This window comes from Macrobrachium nipponense, chromosome 6, assembly GCF_015104395.2.
Source record: "Macrobrachium nipponense isolate FS-2020 chromosome 6, ASM1510439v2, whole genome shotgun sequence".
NCBI classification, from domain to species: Eukaryota; Metazoa; Arthropoda; class Malacostraca; order Decapoda; family Palaemonidae; genus Macrobrachium; species Macrobrachium nipponense.
The window spans coordinates 119,634,994-119,657,493 of NC_061108.1; the positions used below are offsets into that span (position 1 = coordinate 119,634,994).

The 22,500-nt window shown below is 34.4% G+C and overlaps 1 protein-coding gene across 7 annotated transcripts in view; it reads left to right on the forward strand.

The window, feature by feature from the left end:
- LOC135216061 (mechanosensory protein 2-like) overlaps positions 1 to 22,500 on the forward strand; it is a 459,704-nt gene that overhangs the window by 284,591 nt on the left and 152,613 nt on the right. The window contains exon 1 of one of the 7 annotated variants that reach the window (XM_064251043.1): positions 21,183 to 21,296. The exons of 4 other annotated variants lie outside the window; for them this stretch is intronic. The gene's annotated coding sequence lies outside the window, so the exon portion shown is untranslated. Of the gene's footprint in view, positions 1 to 21,182; positions 21,297 to 22,500 lie in introns of those variants that run through there. 2 more of the 7 variants (XM_064251042.1, XM_064251041.1) reach the window with 2 other exon arrangements.

A 22,500-nucleotide genomic window follows, 5' to 3' on the forward strand; every position in this document is an offset into this window, starting at 1 on the left:
TTGTTGGACGTTAATCAGGGATTTGGCTAAGGTATTTGGGTAGGTAAATGCAAAAGGGTTGGATTTCCCAAGGGTGTGAGTTACTCTCTTAATCGTCTCCAGGTGGGGAATTTTTATTTTATTGTTGGGTGTGTCTCGGTCTTGTCTTTAGGGGGTCGGTAGAAAATTACGTTTGCTTTTTGAATTGCTTTCTCAATTATATGGTCAGGATACTTTAAAGATGAAAGTTGCTTGCGAATTAGTTCAAATTCTTTTTCCAGGAAATCTGGGGAACAAATTCGTAAGGCTCTTAAGAATAGGTTGCTAGCTAGACCTATCTTGATGGTATTGTCATGATAGCTAAAATAGTGAATATTATGAAAGTGAGAACGTTGGTTTTCTGTATATGGTAAATTTGTATTCTGTCGTGTCTCTGATTATTAAAACATCAAGAAAAGGAATTTTGTTGTCTGTTTCCCATTCAACTTTAAATTTGATGCTGGGCACTAATGCGTTTAATTTTGAGAGGAATTCATTAAAATTACCCCACTTATTATCCCAAAATGTTAGTATGTCATCCACGTATCTCATCCACAGCATGTTTTTGGGTTTTTATTGCATTTATTACTGTAGTTTCAAAGTATTCCATGTACAGATTGGCTAAAATAGGACTTAAAGGACTACCCATACTACACCCGAATTTTTGCTTGTAGAATGATTCCCCGAATGAAAATACGTTATTAGATGCACATAATTCAACTAACTTTATTATTTTGTCAAGTGCCAAAGGGAAATGATCTGAATAGGGGGATAATTTTTCCCTTAAAAACTGAAGAACGTCCTGTACTGGTACTTTTGTGAATAGGGAGTCTACGTCAAGGCTTAAAAGTTTTATGTTGTGAAGTGGTATATGTGCTTCTCTGAATTTGTGACAAAAGTCTTCCGAATGTTTGATGTGACTGGGAGAAAAAGTGCCTAAAAAAGGAGAAAGGAGGCCAGCTAACCATTTAGAAATTTTGTAATTGAAAGCTCCGGCGCATGAAACGATGGGTCTGAATGGAAGATTGTCTTTGTGAGTTTTGGGAAGACCATAAAAGTAGGGTAATTTAGGATTAATTACTTTAAATTTCTCTAATAGTTCAATACTCTTTTTGTCTTGGCCAATTAATCTTACTTTCCGAAAAAATTCTGTGGGAACGTTCTGGAGGGGATTTTTCGTCAGTTTTTCGTAAGTATTTGTGTCGCTAAGGAGCTGGTTGATTTTGTCGAGGTAGAAGTCTTTGTCCATTATTACAATTTTGCCGTCTTTGTCGGATCTACTTATTATAACATCTAACTTTTTTAGCGAGTGGATGGCTATCATGAATCTGCGGGGAACAGGATATTTCTTATGAAGGTCAGTTAAAGCATTTAGTAACACTCCTTTTAAACATATCTCTTCACGGCTGTAGTTTTTGTCAGATATGAATTTATCAAAAGCCACTATGAAGTCTAGGTTGTTTTTGCGGTCTGGCATTAGGGCAAAGGATAAGCCTAAATTTAAAACTAAATGTTGATTTACAGTAAGGGGGGTGTTGGATAAGTTTAAAACTTTGTCTTGTTGTTCAAGATTATTCCATGCGCTATTATCTATTAGGTTATTTAACTTGCGTAAAAGTCTGTTGGAATGAGTCACGCTATTATAGGCAGCAATGTCGGAACAGAATGAAATCAGATACCTGTATACGTGGTCCGTAGTGAGGAGGCGAAGATTAGATTGAGTTCCATATATCACTCTGCGTAGCACGAAGATGTCTCGTACTTTGAAACTACAGTAATAAATGCAATAAAACCCAAAAACATGCTGTGGATGAGATACGTGGATGACATACTAACATTTTGGGATAATAAGTGGGGTAATTTTAATGAATTCCTCTCAAAATTAAACGCATTAGTGCCCAGCATCAAATTTAAAGTTGAATGGGAAACAGACAACAAAATTCCTTTTCTTGATGTTTTAATAATCAGAGACACGACAGAATACAAATTTACCATATACAGAAAACCAACGTTTCTCACTTTCATATATTCACTATTTTAGCTATCATGACAATACCATCAAGATAGGTCTAGCTAGCAACCTATTCTTAAGAGCCTTACGAATTTGTTCCCCAGATTTCCTGGAAAAAGAATTTGAACTAATTCGCAAGCAACTTTCATCTTTAAAGTATCCTGACCATATAATTGAGAAAGCAATTCAAAAAGCAAACGTAATTTTCTACCGACCCCCTAAAGACAAGACCAGAGACACACCCAACAATAAAATAAAAATTCCCCACCTGGAGACGATTAAGAGAGTAACTCACACCCTTGGGAAATCCAACCCTTTTGCATTTACCTACCCAAATACCTTAGCCAAATCCCTGATTAACGTCCAACAAAAGACATCGCCCAAAGACTCTGGGGTATATGAGATCCCATGCCAGGACTGTGACCAATCTTACATCGGATTTACAGGTAAATCACTTCCCCAGAGATTAATACAACACAAACGGTCAGTTAGGTATGGACAACAGAACTCGGCTATTTTCAATCATATAAATGAACATAACCATAGAATAAACTGGAATATGTCACGTGTAATTTATAGCAGCAACTGCCGGTACAAGAGTCAAATGATGGAATCGGCCTTAATAAAAGAGAAGCAGGTAATGAACATCTCAAAAGGGAATTGGACATCCGACATCGTCGACGCAGTGTTCATTCAACCAAACGCTTAAGAAGATTAAAGGAAGATTATCAGCGGGGGTGACCTAAATTGGCTTACTTGTGGACGAATCTCTTGGTATAAATACCACCTTTTCTGTAAACTTTTCTCATTCATATACCTGAAGAGAGAGACAGCAGTCTCTGAAATATAGTACTTTTCTCTCTACATTTGGTGTTTTTATGGGCTCCTTTTATTAGATGGAATTCTGTTGTTACAGAACACTTTTACCAGTCATATATATATATATATATATATATATATATATATATATAATATATATATATATATATACATGCATTAGGAATGTTTTGTGTTTCACATATAAAATTTTTTTAAGATATCCGAAATGCTCCTCATGCAACTAGGGCAATAACCCCGAGCATAGACCGACACTGTCAGATAATTTGTATAAACCCAAATTCTAAGTTATTTTCACGAAATCTTATTGAATAATTCTGTTCGTCATTGACGGATGGAAAATTCCCCTGGAATAAGTTGAAGCATGCTTTTGCGAGCAAAACATAGAAAAACAAAACTATGCAACTGCTGCCGTGTTGTAGGATGTGCGTGTAAGGAAATGGAGTAGAGATTTTGTACAATTACTTCCTGTGGAAATGACAGGTGAGCACATATGGACATTTTTCTTTTTCTTGTGTAACTATTGGGTTGTTCGCATATGTACATATATATATATATATATATATATATATATCTATATATATATATATATATATATATATATATATATATATATATATATAATACTATAATATATAGATATATATATATATATATATATATATATATAAACTATAGATATATATATATCAAATTATAATATAAAAATATATATGTATATTTATACATAATATATACTTGTATATATATATGTGTGTGTATATATTCCCCTGCATATTTGTTACTTTTATTTCCTTCTTTGCCAATCATTTCCTAGTTTTCTCGTGCAGATACAGACAGATTTGTGGAGAGAGAGAGAGAGAGAGAGAGAGAGAGAGAGAGAGAGAGAGAGAGAGAGAGAGAGAGAGAGATCTTACAAAAATTACAGTATTTTGCCAGTTTTTCATTCTAAAAAATTCGTGTTCTCATTCCTGACTATGTCCAACTCGGAGCTCTAAGCCAACAAAGAATATTTTTCCCTAGCCAACTTATTATAAATAATCTAATTATATTTTGCAGCACTGCTTCTCCTCGCAGAATATCAGTTTTACCTTATGTTCATCACTTCACAGCACGTACATACGCGCACAAAGGCATAGAACTAATTTTTTACGTTATTCAATTACAAGAACGCTAGAGGAACATCATCTCTAATGTCATTACGCAATTCTAAGCTCAGCCTCACCCACGTAGCCATTCTGGCTGAATTCTTTTGTGAGTTCCAAGTGTTCCGCAGAACTTACTGCGTCACGGTAATGCAAACTCACATTACTTTTACTTTAGATGAATGTAAAAGTTCACTGACTTATTAACAAGGTTTCATAAAGTTGACTACATATCGCGTAATGTAAAATATAATATGCCGTAAGTGAGAGAAGTATACAGGAGGCTAGAAATGAGAATTTGAAAACAGCTAATGGGAAATGACAAGTACTTTATACTAATAAATCATTCCGTTGAGTGCTCGTGTATTTTCCAGTATTTAAATATATATATACATATATATATATATATATAAATATATATATATATATATATATATATATATGTATATATATATATATACATATATATATATATACATATATATATATACATATAGATATATATATATATATATATGTGTGTGTGTGTGTGTGTGTGTGTTTGTGTGAGTGTGTATGTGTGTGTGATGGTGTATGTGCGTGTTGTACACTCCCACCACACACAGATACATACATACACGTAACACATGCACATACACAAATATATATATATATATATATATCTATATATATATATATATATATATATATATAGAAATATATAAAGAAAGATGGTTAGGCCAGTCAATTTTCGTAAAGAGCTTTAAAAGGGGATTGGAGATCCTCCCTTGAAAATACGCTCAAATTCGACGGAATCTCTCCTTATTCGACAGAATTCCGAGGGATTTGTGGTTACTGAAAGAGGAATGCTATCCAGGAATTGCTTGCTTTTGATCTAAAAATATCCGATATGACAAATTTGATATAAGAGAGAGAGAGAGAGAGAGAGAGAGAGAGAGAGAGCTTCTGTTTGTTTGTATAAGTGAAAAAGATAGTAGAGCTTTAAAAATACTCATTGACGCATGGGTCTTGAAATGGAGAAACAAATCCACATTTATGTATGGGTACAAATATATCTAAAATGAAATCTGTACAGAGAGATTTCGGGAATCTGCTCGATCCTCCTTTTGAAAAGGGGACTTGAACAGATTCCCGAAAGCTCTCTCTCTCTGTCGATCTATTTTTGAATATATTTGTAACCATACATAACTGTGGATTTGTATCTCCATGATAGACAGCGATAGCTTCTGTCAGAGAAGAAACGAGAGCGAGGAAGAAACTAAATGAAATTATGAAAATAAAACCATTATTAATTATTATCTAGAGCAGTGTTTCTTGCACTTTCTTGTGTGGTGACCCCTTTTATTAAAATTACTCAATGAGCGGACCCCTTATTATGATAATTTCCCTCTTGGGTTTAAAGGCGTTTTCAAGGTATAATATATAGTACTAAAATTGCTACTGAATTATTTATTAATGGCTTATCCTCAACATGAATGTTTACATTTTAGTAAAAATAACTTTCACAACATTATTAATTTTTTAATTTTGCACAAAACTTTTAATGAACTTAACAGCAACGCTTCTTCTTCACATTATCTTGAGGACCCCTTGGAACATTCCACGGACCCCTAGGGGTCGGCGGACCACTCTTCAAGAGACACTGATTTCATATCACTTAGTTTCTGTCTCTCTGGGCATCTGAAGAGGGAAACTTTTAGGGTTGGTATAATAATTCATATTCAATTTCCATTTTATTTAGATAGAAGTATCTGATTCGGGAGGAAAATCAGCAAAAATTCCGCTAATCTTATCAAATGTTCTAATACTTTGGAAATGTAGATCAAATTCGTATAACGTCATTAGTATTCATTATATTACAGATATTTGTAATATAATGAATATTGAGAACTTTGCATTTGGGAGGCAAATTAAAAGCTGCCATATATATATATATATATATATATATATATATATATATATATATATATATATATATATATATATACATTCAGCAAAACACTGTTTCTTATATCTCTGACATTTTCTCTATTGTTGTCACCCATCGCCGCGAACATAAAATTCTTATAGTAGATTCATATCAACCGTGCATTTGATGTTTAGGCCAGTCCTTTACGACGCTCCTGATTGGCTGTTGATAAGCCAATCACAGGGCTGGAAACTCTCAGTCTCTCTCGAGAGTTCACATAGGCAGGGTGTATGTTCCACCTCTCCTGAAAGACGTACCCCTCAGGAGAGGCGGAACTTACATCCTGCCTATGTGAAATCTCCCGAAAGACTGAGAGTTTCCAGCCCTGTGATTGGCTTATCAACAGCCAATCAGGAGCGTCGTAAAGGACTGGCCTAGATATCAAATGCACGGTTGATGTGAATCTACTATAGGCGCTCTTTTAAGCTTCAAAGTAATGATGATGACATAAGACTTTGTTTTGGAGACGTCTGGCTTTTCTTGTTAGTGGTCATTCTAGTATTAAGATGACCTAATTATGCTTGAATTCATTACAGAGAAACAGGTCATTTTATGTTAAAAAAAAATCCGTATCACATCCGCATGTGAGTAAATAACTGGGCTATGAAATCCTTCCTAAACCATAAATTATTTGAAAAAAAGACAAATCATTATACGACTTCCGAGAAGACCCAGGTCAAGCAAGTCCTCCAATAAACTAAGCAACATATGAGGCATAAACCTCGACCCATTTCGGATGTGTATTTGGAATAGGAATGGATAAATCACGGCAATATTCCAAGACTTAGTAATCAAAGTAATGTACTAGGGAATTGTATTATACATCGTCTGAGTCACACACAGATATACACACACACACACACATATATATATATATATATATATATATATATATATATATATATATATATATATTATATATATTATATATATGCAATATAAAAAAATAAAAACACTGGATCGTGCTTCTAAGAAATCAATAGAAGGATCCACAGTAATATCTTTGTTTATCACGAAGAAAAATATTTATGGAAATATAATATTTCCATAAATATATTTCTTCGAGATAATCAAGGATATTACTGTGGATCCTTCTATTGATATATATATATATATATATATATATATATATATATATATATATATATATATATATTATACTATATATATATATATATATTATATATGTATATATATAATCTTTCCTGTTGTTATTACGTCCAAACTAAAATACTGATACGTGTGAAGGGATGAATCACTTAATTCTCGGGACATTACTGGGAAATACAAAGGATTATGGGATGACCTCATAACACTCTGCTTTGGAAGCATTAAATAAAACGCAAATATCGCTGGCCCCAATTCGAAATTACTAGGGTCACATAAACAGTTAGATGCAATATTATGCTAAATGGGAATAGCCTTAATGAAAGACAGAAAATAATATATATATATATATATATATATATATATTAATATATATATATATATATATAATATATATCTTATATATATATATATATATATATATCTATATATAATATATATATATATATATATATACTATTATATATATATATATATTATTATATATATATATATATATATATATATATATATATATAATATATATATATATATATATATATATATATATATATATATATATATATGTGTGTGTGTGTGTATAATTTATGTATATTTTTTAAAAAATTTATTATAATATATATATATTATTATATATAATTAGTATCTATATGAAGTGTGTATGTGTGTATGTATGTTGCTATATTAATGCTAAAAAATTAAATTATATTTAAATGGTTAGGCAGGAATAAATTAACCTATTTCGAAAAGGAAAAAATGATCAATGAGAAAATGAAATTTAATTTGATACTTATGTATACACGTAGTAGAAATATTATTCAAGAAATCCTGCAAAAAAATTACTAGTCGAAGGACTGAAGATGCAAACAAAGAATTGAGTTAACAGGTCCTTGCGCAAGATCCTGTCAGAATTCTTGGGAATGTCAAGAACAGCCATTGAAGATATCCTAGATTTCAGAAGTTTGTCCCCCAGATGTGAGTTAGCTGGGACAGATGAAATGTCTGGAATAATGAAGAAAATCGTCCAAGGCTATTAAATTCGGCTTTATTGTGTTATTATTATTATTATTATTATTATTATTAGTAGTAGTAGTAGTAGTAGTAGTAGTAGTAGTAGTAGTAGTAGTAGTAGTAGTAGTAGTATTCAAAATGTGAGACAGTTTACTCAGAACAACCTTAATATACAACATACGGAAAATTTAACTCTTGATTAAATAGCAGATAAATTACATATAAATGAAGATAATCCGTCATGCATATAGTTTTGCATGTACATAATCACCAAAACGAGACCAAAAAAAAAGGATAAAAACCGTTGTAGCATTACAGCCACATTCATAATTCGTCAAAAACCATTTCTATATCAGTATCAAACCCGATTATTTGGCTGGGAAACTTTCCACTGTAATTTTTTTTTTCTTATTATACACCTAACCTTCAGAATACAAACGTTTAAGCCATCTGCCGTAATTGCACAGAAATATCGGGGATCAATGCGCATTGACCGTCTAATAAAAAATACTGTCCATAAAAACGTTTTTCATTTGCTTGGTAAACATTTTGGAAATTATTCTCCCTGGTAATAATGGCGATGTTATTTTTTTTTTTTTTGTCATTTTGACTGTAATACACCAAACGTTTCAAAGCAAGCAGTCTTCTATGTAATGGATTTTAATATACTTTTGGTAGGTTATATGTTTTTTTACCACCTCAATGTAAATGTTCTATTTCCATAGGGGGGAAATATGTTATTAAATATATCAATATATATTGGCATTCTGGGAAAAAGTACTGCCATTAGCGGTCACCGTTAATGTTCAAAATTCCCTCATCCCTCACAATAAAACATTACTGACATCCAAATGGTGAAAAGTACGATTTCGGTAAATAAAAATTATATATACTAGACGACTTTGTGTATTGTACTGCAACTTTGTTATGCCGGCAGGTTGCTACAGTATTCGTCAGGTTAGCGGCAAACATCTACAAAGAAAACGGAGCTTTACCCATTTTCTGTAAGTAAAGTAAACACTGACACAATAACGTCGCTCCTCTCTCTCTCTCTCTCTCTCTCTCTCTCTCTCTCTCTCTCTCTCCTCTCTTATTTTATATCTCCGATTATTTTTTTCCGGGGCAGCAAAATAGCGACTGCCTCTTGTTTATTTGCCAACCCCCCCCCCCAACCCCCCCTCTCTCTCTCTCTCTCTCTCTCTCTCTCTCTCTCTCTCTCTCTCTCTCTTTCTACGGATTTTATAGCCCTTGTATTTATTTTCGAACAGCCAAAACACAGTGCCTATATATCTTGCTGTTACAGCTTTTATTTCATACTGAAGCCATGAAAGTGTTCTACATTTTTTGTGTTCCAGTTCCGAAATTGGTGGGGGCAGAGAGAGAGAGAGAGAGAGAGGGAGAGAGAGAGAGAGAGACAGAGAGAGAGAGAGAGAGAGAGAGTGTGTGTGTGTATTGTAGATCATATGGAAGGTTACATCTGATGAATTTATGAAAATAATTTGTTATTTCTGGTTTTGTGTGTGAGAGAGAGAGAGAGAGAGAGAGAGAGGAGAGAGAGAGAGAGAGAGAGAGAGAGAGATTGGGCCCAATGAGCAAAAATTTCCTATAATTCGTTGAATTGTAACTATATTTTCACAAATTCATCTGATTAATAATAATGGCAATAATAATAATAATAATACAACTTTTCTGAATCTAAAAGGCATTCGTCAAAGTTCCTCATTTCTGGAATCATTTAAAACATTTACGAAAAGCAATTGAACAGGAAATGGTTGTCATGGTTAAAAATCCTTGAAGGTGGCGTAATAAATGAATCAATACACTAATAAGTTCGATCAGTTCCTTCACTCCTTGATATAAAATCGATAATGCCAATGAATGCAATATTCTTTATGACTTATGCTTTGATAACTGTAAGCAAACTAATTGGCCGAATGCATGCATTTTTGCTTTAAAGTTTTTCTTTTCTTTCATAATTGTATCAGAACACACAAAGGTAGATGGTTGCCAACCAAAATTAGTTAGAGTATTATTATTATTATTATTATTATTATTTATTTTATTATTATTATTATTATTATTATTATTATTATTATTTTTTTTTTTTTTTGCTCTATCACAGTCCTCCAATTCGACTGGGTGGTATTTATAGTGTGGGGTTCCGGGCTGCATCCTGCCTCCTTAGGAGTCCATCACTCTTCTTACTATGTGTGCCGTTTCTAGGATCACACTCTTCTGCATGAGTCCTGGAGCTACTTCAGCCTCTAGTTTTTCTAGATTCCTTTTCAGGGATCTTGGGATCGTGCCTAGTGCTCCTATAATTATGGGTACGATTTCCACTGGCATATCCCATATCCTTCTTATTTCTATTTTCAGATCTTGATACTTATCCAATTTTCCCTCTCTTTCTCTTCAACTCTGGTGTCCCATGGTATTGCGACATCAATGAGTGATACTTTCTTCTTGACCTTGTCAATCAACGTCACGTCTGGTCTGTTTGCACGTATCACCCTATCCGTTCTGATACCATAGTCCCAGAGGATCTTTGCCTGATCGTTTTCTATCACTCCTTCAGGTTGGTGCTCGTACCACTTATTACTGCAAGGTAGCTGATGTTTCTTCCACAGGCTCCAGTGGAGGGCTTTTGCTACTGAATCATGCCTCTTTTTGTATTGGTTCTGTGCAAGTGCCGGGCATTCACTTGCTATGTGGTTTATGGTTTCACTTTTCGTATTGCACTTCCTACATATGGGAGAGATGTTATTTCCGTCTATCGTACTTTGAACATATCTGGTTCTTAGGGCCTGATCTTGTGCCGCTGTTATCATTCCTTCAGTTTCCTTCTTTAGCTCTCCCCTCTGTAGCCATTGCCAATTGTCATCGCTGGCTAGTTCTTTAGTCTGTCTCATGTATTGTCCGTGCATTGGTTTGTTGTGCCAGTCCTCTGTTCTTTCTGTCTTTCTCCTGTCTCTGTATATTTCTGGGTCTTCGTCTGCTTTTATTAGTCCTTCTTCCCATGCACTTTTTAGCCACTCGTCTTCACTGGTTTTCAGATATTGCCCCAGTGCTCTGTTTTCGATGTTGACGCAGTCCTCTATACTTAGTAGTCCTCTCCCTCCTTCCTTTCGTGTTATGTATAGTCTGTCCGTATTTGCTCTTGGGTGTAGTGCTTTGTGTATTGTCATATGTTTCCTGGTTTTTCTGATCTATGCTGCGGAGTTCTGCCTTCGTCCATTCCACTATTCCTGCGCTGTATCTGATTACTGGCACTGCCCATGTTTTATGGCTTTTATCATATTTTCCTCCGGCGTTGAGTTTTGACTTGAGTATCGCCTTGAGTCTCTGCATATATTCTTTTCCTGATCGTGTCCTTCATCTCTTGGTGTTTTATATCTCCTCCTTCCATTATTCCCAGGTATTTGTATCATGTCTATCTATGTGTTTGATGTTGCTCCCATCATGTGGTAGCCTTTATCCCTTCAGTTCTCGTTACTTTGCCTTTTGTATGTTGACTAAGCGCATTTTTCTATTCCAAACTCCATCCTGATGTCCCAGATACAATCCTTACAGTCTGGATTAGGGTATCTATTTCCTTGATGCTCTTACCATACAGCTTGATGTCGTCCATGAACATCAGATAGTTGATTCTGTTGCCTCTTTTCTTGAGTTGGTACCCGGCATCCATCTTCTGTAGTACTTTTGTCATGGGAATCATGGCTACTACGAAGAGTAGTGGGGACAGTGAGTCGCCCTGGAAGATCCCTCTCCTGATATTAACCTCTGCTAGTCTTATTCCAGAGCTTGTAAGTATTGTATTCCAGTTGCGCATTGTATTTTTGAGGAAGCTGATGGTATTTTCCTCTGCCCCATATATTTTCAGGCATTCTATTAGCCATGTGTGTGGTATCATGTCGAAGGCTTTCTTATAGTCTATCCATGCCATGCTTAGGTTGGTTTTCCTTCTCCTACTGTTCTTCATTACCATTTTGTCTATCAGGAGCTGGTCTTTTGAGCCCCTACACTTCCTTCTGCAGCCTTTCTGTTATTGGATTATTATTATTATTATTATTATTATTATTATTATTATTATTGTTTTATTATTATTTTATTATTATTATTATTATTTTTTTATTATTATTATTATTATTATTATTCTAAGAGATCCACAATAATAAAAACTTTTGAGAGTTCGTGCATAATCTAAAAACCCTTTACACGACTCGCCACATTTCTTATTAATGTGGACCTCTTAGAACATTATGTATACTCTCGCGATAGAGAGTTTTTCCCAACTAAAAATTATTATTATTATTATTATTATTATTATTATTATTATTATTATTATTATTATTATTATTATTATTATTATTATTATTGCGAGCATATTTAAATACCAAAAAGACAAGGTCGAAATTAAGATGACAGGGTGGCTTATACACGACAGAATTCCTCTGATGATAAGGGACCTTATACACAACAGAGTTCCTCGGCGTCAATCTCGGTAGGTTGTGAGAGTCCGAGTTCCACAACATATCACCTATAATGCCATTTAATACTTTACGGCCTCTATTGATGGGCATCACTGGGCAAGAGCCCTTGGAGTCCTAATATCATCTGAGTTAAGCTAACCAACTCCAACCGTTATGTAAATAATCAAGTAAAAAAAAAAAAGAGAGAGGGAGAGAGCCCGAAAACGAGGATATAATTACTATAAAATTCACATGAAATTTACAAATAAATAACAATTGATCAACTAAATATAGAAAGGTATTATACAAACTGCAATTTCAAAAGAAGAAAAAAATTTAAGGCTTGATTAATTTACATAAAAGACTTCAAAGATTAAAAAGATTAAACGATTCGAGTCTTTCATATGAACCGGATTTAAGCTAAAAATTCGGCTATCATATTTATTAACCTAAATTCTTTATATCATAAAGAATATTGACGTTTTTATGTTGCAGTCCAATTACAATGCCGTCAGTTGGAAGGTCTGTTGTGTGTTTACCCTTTCACGATACATTTTATTTTTCAGATGTTTTGATGTAGTTCAATATGGATTTTGTTTTCGAATATAACAAATCCTTCAAAAATGTTTTGACTCTAAACTATAAGAGGCAATGAGAAAGATACAAAACATACAATGAAGTTGATTCATGCAAGTTCTCCGATGAGCTATAATATATGTAGCGATTTCATACACACACACACGCACACACACACACACACCACACACATATATATATATAGCTTATATTAATATAGATATATGATATCTATATATATAGATTATTATATATATAATATTTATATGATATTGGGACGATAGATATATGTTATATTATATATTATTATTAATATATCTATAATATATATATATATATAGATTATCTATATACATATTATATTATATTATTTATATAATTATATTATATATTATATATATAAATATAAGTATATATATATAGAGTATAGATAGATATATAGATAGAGAGATATATATATATATATATATATATAATATACGTATAGTATATATATATATATTATAATATATATATATATATCATATTATCCTTCTATAAATATATATTAATATATATTATGTATGGGGGTATAATATATATATAATAATATATGTATAATATTATATATATATACTATATCTACTATATATATTAGTCCTATAGTATAATATATATATATATTAATATATATATATATATCATATATATATATTATATTATAATATAATAGTATTGATATATAATATATAATATTTACTATAGATATGTAATAATAAATATTATATATATATATTCATATATATATAATATATACATATACACATAAACACACACACGTATATGTATATATATATATATATATATATATATATATATATATATATATATATATACATATGTGTGTATAAAATAGACGAAAATAATAATGAATACGCAAATGAAAATTTCACAATTATGACAATGAAGTGCGTAATACTACACCTACTTATACAGAAAGACTTGACTCCCTAGGGTATAAAACAATCAGCTGTTTTTTATGTTTTTTTTTTAAGGCAATGAATAAACATTAAACCTTATGAAAACGAGGAAAAGAAGAAGGACTCTATTTAAGCGAGATTGTTTACCTATGAAGAAGAGAAGATTAGATAATAATATTAATAATATAATAATAATAAGCTTTATTTCCAATAATTACATTGACTATTCAGTATCTTACAAAGGATAAAATGTATTTCAATGCGTGAGTTACATTTCATACTACTCACAGTTTACTCTATACAACAAATGTAGCCCTGCAATACATATTATAATAGTATTTTACTTACATGTGTCAATAGGCAACATTATGATTTAGAAAATTGCCCTTCTATTGTTACAATTCTGGAAATGCAGTGATGTTACCGTATAAAGCTTTAACAACCTACCGGCAAAAAATGTTTCTTAAGCGTTGATTGGAAAGAATTGATATTAACTACTGTTTTTATAGCTGTTGGTAGCTTATTCCAAGCTAAAAGAATCTGGGGAAACTAAGCGAGAATTTAGCATAATTGCTGTTCGAAATTTTTACGCCGTTTACCTCTGTGGGCGTGGTCGCAATGGGAGTGAATTTGTCGTGACCTATTTATCTTAGGATATTCTCTCCAACTTTTTTTTTTCTTTTTTTTTTTTTAGATATAAAATTCAGGACACTCTGACCCATACGTAAACGGAGCTGTTTTTGCTCTGAGAGAGAAAGAGAGAGGGAGGAAGACTCAATTTGTTACTCAAACAAAGAAATAAGGAAGGACATCACGATCCAATCATATTTTTGAAGCTTTTTTGTATTACGACCAAAAAGAGAAGGTCAAAGGTTTTTTTTTTTTTTTTTTTTTTTTTTTTTTTCCTACTTAGTAACGAATGTGACTTACAGCATCAAAGTTGCCCTCTCTCTCTCTCTCTCTCTCTCTCTCTCTCTCTCTCTCTCTCTCTCTCTCTCTCTCTCTCCTTTAACCAAAGAAAAGAAAAAACAATCGCAAAAAATACAGTGCATGTAATCCGCTTAGTCAAAACACATTTTGTGTGCGGTCACAAAAGTAAAAATAAACGCTTGCAGATCTTTGAACCAAAATTCCCGTTTTCTTTTATAATGTTGACCGTACCGTCAAAGAAAACGTATAATTAATTGACATTCCGGGGTGGGCCTTATACTTTGGGACGGAAAAACCAATCCTGAAGCATAGTCACTAGGGAATAGTAAACATATAAAAAGGCAGAAAATATGGGTAGGATAAGAAACGGATGTTTGCGCGTGAAAGGAAAACCTGAATGAGTTAAAGGGGAGAGAGAGAGAGAGAGAGAGAGAGAGAGAGAGAGAGAGAGAGAGAGAGAGAGAGAGAGAGAGAGAGAGAGAGAGAGAGAGAGAGAGAGAGAGAGAGAGAGAGAAAGGGGGATGGGAGAGGACCCACGGAAAAACAAACATATAAACATGCACGCCAAACATTTAGACAGGTAACTTAATCATTCAGTACAGAGTTATGGTTCATGCAGGGAAAATAGAGAGAGAGAGAGAGAGAGAGAGAGAGAGAGAGAGAGAGAGAGAGAGAGAGAGAGAGAGAATAAATAGCAACCCATTTGACTAAAAGGATGAATTATCCTTATATATGTTGTCAATCGGAATTGTGGTATTTCCTTAGAATGGGAATAAGTAGATTATGATTCAGAAAGTCTGACATAAAAAAAAAGGCGATGACATAACACAAACTGAATTACTTTTGAAAAGAAAAAGTTGCAAAGGACAAGTGTCTGTTCTGAAACAGTTATGTGGAATGTCTTCAGCCACAGCAGGATAAACTTGTGTGGTGAATGTATGCCATGAGAAGGCATAGTATATTGCACGGTCGATAAAGATGCTATATAGTCTGAGTTTCAGTGGTTTAGTTAGCCTACCGAGTATAATCCTGGGTATGAGCAAGTATATGTGCGAGTGTGACTTATCTGATGATATAAAGATTAAACAATAACTGCCTATGTCTGAATGGAGGGAGGAAGACCTGCTCTGTACAGATGGTATAGTTTTCAGGAAAATCACTTAAGACTACAGCAACCGGTGAAAGACCACAATGATCAACTGAAGTATTTGGCGATGGAAGTCAGACATGGAAGAGACTCTTACATATGAATATGATCTGACGATGGATAACACTGTTCCCTTAAGTGGAAGTGAAATATGGAAGGGAGACCTTACATATAGATAAAAGCTTCCAACATATTTTTTTTCACAGTGAAACTGGAAAAATTGTGTGGCAAAGTTCTTCACAAATTATGTTTTAATCTTCCTAACTAAAAATAGAAACTAAATATTAAGTCTCTCTCTCTCTCTCTCTCTCTCTCTCTCTCTCTCTCTCTCTCTCTCTCTCTCTCTCTCTCTCTCTCGATGAATATTTACACTATTTTGGGTCACCATGCCTACCGCTTGACCTGAATATACAAAGCATAGAAATACCAACTCCAACTGAGAGACGAGTTCGATTTTTTATTGACGTCGAAATGCCACTCTTTTCTCTTCAGTATCATAGAGAGAAACAAATGGGTCAAACAATGTCTGTTGTTGCCTGCGAGAGAGTAAACAGGAATTTCTCCTCATTTATGTAACCGTATACACACACATACACGTACGTGCACAAACGCGCATATATATATATATATATATATATATATATATATATATATATATATATATATATATATATATATATATATATATATTATATATATATATGTATATACATATATATATATATATATTATATATATATATATATATATATAATGTCTGTGTATGTGTTGTGTGTGTGTGTGAATGTATATTGAAATATCAGCGAGACTAATAATAACAGATTTTTCAGGGCCTTGGCATTGCGTGGGATATAGTCGTGCATAAGAGCAAATATTATTCATGCAACACGGCCATGACTGTGACCCGAGTCATATGCCAGGTCAAAGTTCATATAGTCTTTGTTTCAACTCACACAGTCACTGTAGGATCTGTGGAAGAATGGAAGCAAAATTCAGAAAAGGTATGCTAACATAGCTAATGTCATCCTATTCATGGTACAGTACAATATAATATTGATATTATATTATTATCCGTAACTATATTACCACTATATTTATTACATTGGCGTAGTTGTTTTAATGTACAAGTGTTAAAGCCTTAAAGGCCTTTAAAAAATTTAATGCCCATAATATCATTAACATTTTTATTACTGTCACTGTTGTTAGTGTGCCCGCAATATAATAATGATTATTAATATTATTAGCATTATTATTATTATTATTACTATTATTATTCAACAAAAACCCCAAGCATAATGTTAGTGCGTCAATAATTCCACAACTATTTTGGTTTTCTGAATTATGAAAAAGAAATTAATACTTTCATTTCCTTTTTGCGTTTTTCTGTTGCAGAAAATACCACGATCACAATGGCTGTTTTATGACGATGTAAAAACGCGACAAAATTAGTGTCGAATACTGAATATTTTCAAAGATCAATAGTTTCCCAGCGCAGTCAAAATTACCCTGACATTACCCAAGAGACCACGAAATCTGAAACTTATCTTCATCATTATTGCTTTTTGTAATGATTTGGAATACACATGCACAAAATATATCATTAATATATATATATATATATATGTGTGTGTGTGTGTGTGTGTGTGTGCGTGTGTGTTTGTGTGTGTGTGTGTGAGTGTGTGTAAGATGGATCATGCTCTTCAATATATCCCCCAAACGACGTGCAGCCATATTATCGTCTTGAAGACCAGGATCGGTTATGATAATTCCCACATTCCTAAGAACTAAAAATTATAACTCCCAATAACTAGTACTTAGAATCATCCCTCACATTCCGTCACAAATAAAGCGACAAATTCTTAACATAACCTTTACCTTGAAAACAAACGCGATGAAATCGATATTCCGTAGCTCTTGACGATATGAAAAATGTGTATGCGAAAGCTGTATACAATGTATAATCCTCAATGTCAGGCAGACGGCGACCACGGAAACGGATACACGAGCGGATGTCATGGATTGACTTGGCCTGAGTTGATCAAAAAGATTTGTTTCCAAACATGGCATGGAAACTTTCGTTTCGATGTCACATGTTGTTATGAGTCGGTCGTTTTTTGGGTAAATAACACGAGAGAGAGAGAGAGAGAGAGAGAGAGAGAGAGAGAGAGAGAGAGAGAGAGAGAGAGAGAGAGAGAGAGAGAGAATGATTAATATTCATGAGATATTTTGTGTGCTTTCCGGAATATACTGGGATTTACGTGCAATGCGGAAAATGTATTGTAAATAGTAATTTAGTGCAGTTAATAATGATGCGAAACAAAGAAAAAGAAAAGATCGTTTGCTGATATCATCAAATTAAAACAAAAAACATATGCCGGCAGATACTGGATTCATAAATCAAAATGAAGGATAAAACACAGTTCCTTCATGACTTGTTAATCAGATCGTATTTCACACGAACTCTCCCTCCATTCTCTCTCTCTCTCTCTCTCTCTCTCTCTCTCTCTCTCTCTCTCTCTCTCTCTCTCTACAATTTTGGATGTTGTTATTGAAGTGTAGTCACGTCATGACGTTTCTGTGACATTAAGGAAACATAAAAGCTCTAGGCTCGAATATAATTTGTGATGGAAAGCGGATGAAAGATTGAGGAGTGAATTTTAATGCAAAGCTCGCTCCCTCTCTCTCTCTCTCTCTCTCTCTCTCTCTCTCTCTCTCTCTCTAGTATTTTATTCATTGTGCTTCTCTAAGTTATTTCAAAAAGTATAAATCTTTACGCACATATATATATAATATATTATATATATAGATATATATATATATATATATATATTATATATATATATATAATATAGATATGTGTGTGTGTGTGTGTGTGTGTGTGTATGCATTTATGTATGTATGTATGTATGTATGCATATATATAAATATATATATATATATATATATATATATGTATATATATATATATAATATTTGCGTGTGTGTATGTATGTATGTATATATAATCATGTATATGAATTGCTTATGTATTTAATACTTGCAAATCGCTTAAAGGTATCTCGTCTTCCCAGTCGCTCGTTATGGACATATTATGTCAGAAATATTCAGGCTAAATATCCAAGCTTATTCATATTATAACATCACTGGAGCAGGAAGTTAGGGAAGATACGAATATATATATACATAAATAATAATTAGGGAGATACTGAAAACCCCTCCCTGAATAGATGGAATTAAGAAAGGAGAGAGAGAGAGAGAGAGAGAGAGAGAGAGAGAGAGAGAGAGAGAGAGGAGAGAGAGGAAAAATCATTCCAACTTTGAATTTAGCGAGAAGCTGAAATATAGGTATTGCATGTCGCTAGCAAACAAGGTAAGACACAGACGAGGGAGATTATGGGGTCAGAATGTTGGGAGGGAGGTAGGGCTTACGATGGAGGGGTTGTGAAATGATAAAACGGGGGTGGGGGAGCAGTGATGTACGGGATGGGGGAGACAGGGAGGAGGGAGGGAGGGAGGGAGGGAGTAAAAATGTAAAGAAACCCCTGATCGTTAGTAGGATTGCGTGTGGGCTGCATTTAACAAGGTAACATGTGAACAGAAGGAATCAGGATGATATCATTCCATCCTTCCTTACCCCCCCCCCCCCCCTCCAACCCCCAGTTGTGAGTGGCCCTTCCCCCCTTTCCCCCTTCCAAATTTTCCTCCTCCTCCCTCTTCCCTATCTACTCTGCTATGACTTCCCCCCCTCCCCCCTCCAATCCCCGTCACCATTTTCCATCCCTTTTGTCCACCTCTACCTCATCTAACATTCTCTTCAACTGGGAAAAAGTGGATGAGTTTGATTCCCGTAGAGAAGGCAGTTTTTATCCTCTATTGTTCGTCGTCGCTCGTGTTTGCTCTTCAGTTTTGGTTTTTATTCTAAAGGATGTTTCTCCTGTGTTTGCATGTACGAGTGTTTGTTAACGTGTGGGCATGCGCGCACGCACACGTATTTGCCCGGGTGCCACTCCTGTGATGAAGGTCAAGACCGAAGTTAGATGTGGGGCTGCGTGCGTGATTTGCATCGGTTTATTGAGCCCGAATAACACGATGAATAAGAAAAGAGAACATGCTGGGGATGTTGCTAAGTCATGATCTATAGGACTGATTATTGATGTCATTAAAACTGAGAGAACATTCGTACGGAATGAGCTTAAGAATCCATGAACTAGGAGACCACGCTTAAGCAGAATATAATTCCACAAATACCAAACAGAGACAAACAGAGGTGACAATAACGCATTTCAGTTAAACAGATATAAAATCAACAAATATCATAAGGGTATAAAGAGGCATATAAATACGAACACTAAGACTAGATTGCACGGAGTTCCCACATTGCTTCGAGCTCAAAACAAGAGGAATGCATCTGCAGGTACCGAAAGTGACACATGTGGGAAGGCAAAAACTGGGGGGAAAATCAAAGCCTGTTTCATCCCAATTTGAAGGAAAGTGTCATCAGGGACGGCACACACACACACACAAAAATACTCTGGAAAAACCGAAGCCTGTTTCAACCCAATTTGAAGAAAAATGGAAGGAAGACTCCGAAGAAAGACCTCGAAATAGAGCGAGAAAAAGAAGGAGACGCCGTTAGCAGCAGCCTTCTTAAGAAGCGAAAGACTTCTCCTTCACACGTTATCAGCCACTTGCTCAAAATATAAAACCAGGGAGAAAAAGGCGATATAAAAAGACCAAATAATTCACTTTCAACGGAGCTTCTCATCTGAGAGGTAGAAACGTGGCTGAATCCTAAACTTAAAAGCCCTCTTTTTTTTTTTTCATTTCTTTCTTTCGTCTTTTTCGCCACACTCCCTCTTCGACTTCGTCTTCTTCTTCTTCTTCGTCGCCGCCTTTCTTTGTCTTCCTCTTTTTCTTGCCGAAAGGAGCGTTGGGAAGGGGAAGGGCGGGTCAACCAGAGAAACGACCTGGAGTCCGTTGGCAGTCAGGGGCCAGAACGCTTCGCAAGAGGAGGTCTTGTCGGTCGATGTGCGCCTCCGCGCACGTATTATTACAGGGGGTTGATTTCCGAATTAAGACGCCCCTGGATATTTTTAGGATCCCCAAGTCCCGGAAAAGTAGGAGCAGAAACAAGGCTATTTCAGGTTGCGCTTTCTTATTTCGTCCAAGTTTGGAAAGGGACGAACTTTTAAGGCGAAAAACTTAAGTGAGAAAAAAGTGAAAAAGTTTATGCCAGCAGTGTCGTACATGATTCATACTCGGCTAAAAGTGACAAAGTATAATGGAAAGGAAAGTGGAGATAGTTTTGCGAGGCGGTGAGCCCAGATTAGATGAAAACTCGTGAAATGATGAAAGAGTTGGTGTTGAAACAAAATATATAATAATATAGTGGAGAAAACATGAAAGCATAGAAGCTCGCCCAACGTTCAATAAAAACGGAAAACCAAAACAATGCGTAATCTGAAAGAAAAACACGAGAGTGAGAGAGAGAGAGAGAGAGAGCGAGAGAGAGAGAGAGAGAGAGAGGAGGGAGAGCGGTAGTTGAGAATAAGAAATGACCTAAATAAAACTGCAGACGTTTTATAGAATAAATATACCTATAAAATAACAAAAACAGATTTTTGAAACAGTTAGATAGAGAGAGAGAGAGAGAGAGAGAGAGAGAGGAGTTGGAGTAGGGAAAAGTGACCAAATACAGCATACGTTTTATAAAATAAAAATACCTAGTAAAATCAAAACAGATTTTGAAAGGAGAGAGAGAGAGAGAGAGAGAGAGAGAGAGAGAGAGAGAGAGAGAGAGAGAGAGAGAGAGAGAGAGAGAGAGAGAGAGAGAGAGAGACCGTGTGGGTGCCTGTGCTACGAACGACAACTAGAGAGACTCTGTTCGGAATACCATAGCTGTGTGTCGCTTCGGTAGCAGATGAACGAGTCTCCCTTCCACCACCTCTTACTTATTGATCACAAATGATTTACTACACAATACCTTACACAAACCCGCACGTCATGCACGCAAATTATAAACAACAACCGCATGAAAACGAATTCATCATGACACCAGTGAACCTATAAAATTATATTTCATGTAAATTAATGTCGTTAAGCACGCAAGTATGGGTGAATATTTATACTGTATGTATACAGTGACTACACACGCATGTGCATATGTGTGCGTGCTCGCGCGCTTGGAACAGAGCCGTGTGAAACTAAAATGCTGAATCGCAAAGATATTACTGCTGTTTCTTTTATGATTACGTTTGTTAATCTTCAGTAAAAACAAAATTATGTTCAAGAGCAGCAGAAAATGAGAACTATTTTGCAATA